Source organism: Chiloscyllium plagiosum, chromosome 24, assembly GCF_004010195.1.
Source record: "Chiloscyllium plagiosum isolate BGI_BamShark_2017 chromosome 24, ASM401019v2, whole genome shotgun sequence".
Taxonomy (NCBI): domain Eukaryota; kingdom Metazoa; phylum Chordata; class Chondrichthyes; order Orectolobiformes; family Hemiscylliidae; genus Chiloscyllium; species Chiloscyllium plagiosum.
Window position 1 is genome coordinate 48,853,974 of NC_057733.1, and position 4,156 is coordinate 48,858,129.

The following is a 4,156-nucleotide window of genomic DNA, read 5'->3' on the forward strand; positions in this document are numbered from 1 at the left end:
AAAGGGTGCAAAGAAGGTTTACCAGGATGCTGCCTGGACTGGAGGGCTTGTCTTACGAAGAGAGTTGACTAAGCTCGGACTTTTCTTTCTGGAGAAGAGGAGGAAGAGAGGTGACTTGATCGAGATGTACAAGGTATGAGAGGCATGGATAGAATCGATAGCTGGAGACTTTTCCCCACGGCAGGATTGACTGCCATGACGGGTCATAGTTTTAAGATGTTAGGAGGAAGATGTAGAGGAGACGTCAGAGCTAAATTCTTTCGCAGACAGTTGTGAACATATGGATGCATTGCCAGGGTGGTGGTGGAAACAGAGTCAATAGGGACATTTAAGCAACTGCTGGAGATGCACATGGACAGCAGTGAATTGAGGGTTACACAGGTTAGGGTAATTTATTTTAGATTGGGATTAATCCTTGGCACAATATCGTGGGCCGAAGGGCCTGTTCTGTGCTATACTTTTCTAGGTTTTATGACGAGAAATATTGAGTTTAGGTCAAGAAAAAGAAAGAGAGAGATGTTCAGTACAGACAGCTAGGATCAAGTGAATCCCTTGAGGAGTATAGCAGATGTAGAAGTACACTCCGGAAAATTCAGATGGCAAAAATACGACAAGATAGCTTTGGCAGATAAGGTTAAAGAAAATCCGAAGAGATTCTACAAGTATATTAAGGACAAAAGAGTGACTAGGGAGAGAAAAGGGCCCCTTAAAGATCAGCGGAACCAAGGTAAATGGGTGAGATCCTAAACAATTATTTCATGTTACGATTTACTGTGGGAAAAGACACAGTAACCTCAGGAACTTGGGAAACAACGAGTGATGTCTTGAAAAGAATTCACATTACTGAAGAGGATGTGGAGGTCTTAAAATTCATAAAAGTCGGTAAATTCCCAGGATCTGATCAAGTGAATACAGGATATTGTAAGAAGCTAGGGAAGAAACTGTGGAGCGACTAGCTGAGATATTTGTATTAACAGCCACGGGTGAGATGCCAGAGTGGCTAATGTTCTGCCATTAGTTAAGAAAGGCTGCAAGGAAAAGCTTTAGATCGGTGAGCCTAGGTGTACTGAATGTAATGAGGTCAGCCATGTGGACCTCATAGAATGAGTTCCTTAACCTGGCCTATTAATCTGGTCGCACAGTGAAAATCAGATTAAAGCAAACCAGAAGGGGATTTCTGGACCATATTGCTTCCTCCTGTTACCAGGAGGTAGGGTTAGTATTCCAACTTAGACACAGTAGACCAACGAGAAAGATTTTTAGGTGAAAAGGATAAAGATTTAAGTGAACCTTTAAGAATGCAACAAGTGGTGATCAAAAAGATTACTCTACACTTAAGCAAACTTATCAGAGTGAACTTAATGTAAATAATAGCTAGTATGAGAGATTATAAAATATCTTCAACACATTAAAATTGGAGGTGTAGTGAACAGCGAAGGAAGTTACCTCAGATTACAATGGGATCTTGATCAGATGGGCCAGTGGGCTGAGAAGTGACAGATAGAGTTTAATTCAGATAAATATATTCCTGTTAGGGTAAAAGGAAAGGCTGGTAGGTATAGGGAATGCTGAATGACTAAAGAAATTGAGGGTTTGGTTAAGAAAAAGAAGGAAGCATATGTAAGAGTTGGACAGGTTAGACTGAGTGAATCCTTTGAGAATAAAGGAAGTAGGAGTATACTTAAGTGGGAAATCAGGAGGGTGAAAAAAGGACATGAGGTAGCTTTGGCAAATCGAGTTCAGGAGAATCAGAAGAGTTTTTACAAAGACATTAAGGACAAAAGGGTGACTAGGGAGAGAATAGGGCCCCTCAAAGATCAGCAAGGCGGCCTTTGTGTGCAGCGGCAGAAAATGGGGGAGATACTGAATAAGTATTTTGCATCAGTATTTACTGTGGAAAAGGATATGGAAGATATAGACCCAAGGGAAATAGATGGTGACATCTTGGAAAATGTCCATATTACAGAGGAGGAAGTGCTGGATGTCATGAAATGCAAAGAACTGGATAAATCCCCAGGACCTCATCAGGTGTACCCGAGAACTCTGTGGGAAGCTAGAGAAGTGATTGTTGGACCTCTTGCTGAGATATTTGTATCATCGATCGTCACAGGTTAGGTGCCGGAAGACTGGAGGTTGGCTAACGTGGTGCCACTGTTTAAGAAGGGAGGTAAAGACAAGCCAGGGAACTATAGACCAGTGATCTGATGTCGGTGGTGGGCAAGTTGTTGGAGGGAATCCTGAGGGAAAGTATGTACATGTATTTGGAAAGGCAAGGACTGATTAGGGATAGTCAACATGGCTTTGTGCGTGGGAAATCATGTCTTACAAACTTGATTGAGTTTTTTGAGGAAGAAATAACAAAAAGGATTGATGAGGGCAGAGCGGGAGTTGTGATCTATATAGACTTCAATAAGGCCTTCGACAAGGTTCCCCATGGGAGACTGATTAGCAAGGTTAGATCTCACGGAATACAGGGAGAACTAGCCATTTGGATACAGAACTGGCTCAAAGGTAGAAGACAGGGTGGTGGTGGAGGGTTGTTTTTCAGACTGGAGGCCTGTGACCAGTGGAGTGCCACAAGGATCGTTGCTGGGTCCTCTACTTTTTGTCATTTATGTAAATGATTTGGATGCGAGCACAGGAGATACAATTAGCAAGTTTGCAGATTACACCAGAATTGGAGGTGTAGTGGACAGCAAAGAAGTTTACCTCAGATTACAACAGGATCTTGACCAGATGGGCCAATAGGTAAGAAGTGGCAGATGGAGTTTAATTCAGATAAATGAGAGGTGCTGCATTTTGGTAAAGCAAATCTTAACAGGATGTATACACTTAATGGTAAGGTGCTAGGGAGTGTTGCTGAACAAAGAGACCTTGGAGTGCAGGTTCATAGCTCCTTGAAAGTGGAATCGCAGGTAAGAGACAATAAACAATAGGTGCAAGAGTAGGCCATTCTGCTCTTCAAGCCTGCACCACCATTCATTATGATCATCCTCAATCAGTATCCTGTTCCTGCTTTATCTTCATAACCCTTGATTCCACTATCCTTGAGAGCTCTATCCAACTCTTTCTTAAATGAATCCAGAGACTGGGCCTCCACTGCCTTCTGGGGCAGAGCATTCCACACACCCACCATTTTCTCAAATTTGGAGACCAGAACTGCACACAGTCCTCCAGGTGTGGTCTCACCAGGGCCCTGCACAGCTGCAGAAAAACCTCTTTGCTTCTCTACTCAATCCCTCTTGTTATGAAGGCCAGCATGCTATTAGCTTTCTTCACTACCTGCTGTACCTGCATGCTTGCCTTCATTGACTGGTGTACAAGAACACCCAGATCGCTCTGTACTGCCCATTTACCTAACCTGACTTCATTTAGGTAGTAATCTGCCTTCCTGTTCTTGCCACCAAAGTGGATAACCATACATTTATCCACATTAAACTGCATCTGCCATGCATCTGTCCACTCACCTAACCTGTCCAGGTCACCCTATAATCTCCTAACATCCTCCTCACATTTCACCCTGCCACCCAGCTTTGTATTATCAGCAAATTTGCTAATGTTACTATTAATACCATCTTCTATATCATTAATATATATTGTAAAAGGTAGGTAGGATAGTGAAGGCTGTGTTTGGTATGCTTTCCTTTATTGGTCAGAGTATTGAGTACAGGAGTTGGGAGGTCACATTGTGGCTGTACAGGACATCGGTTAGGCCACTGTTGGAATATTGCATGCAATTCTGGTTTCCTTCCTTTCAGAAAGGTGTTGTGAAACTTCAAAGGGTTAAGAAACAATTTGCAAGAATGTTGCCAGGTTTGGAGGATTTGAGCTATAGGGAAAGGTTGAATAGGCTAGGGCTGTTTCCCCTGGAGCATCGGAGGTTGAGGAGTGACCTTATAGAGGTTTATAAAATCATGAGGGGCATGGATAGGATAAATAGACAAAGTTTTTTCCCTGGGGTCGGGAAGTCCAGAACTCGAGGGCATAGGTTTAGGGTGAGAGGGGAAAGATATAAAAGAGACCCAAGGGGCAACGTTTTCACACAGAGGGGTGGTACGTATATGGAATGAGCTGCGAGAGGAAGTGGTGGAGGCTGATACAATTGCAACATTTAAGAGGCTTTTGGATGGGTATATCAATAGGAAGGGTTTGGAGG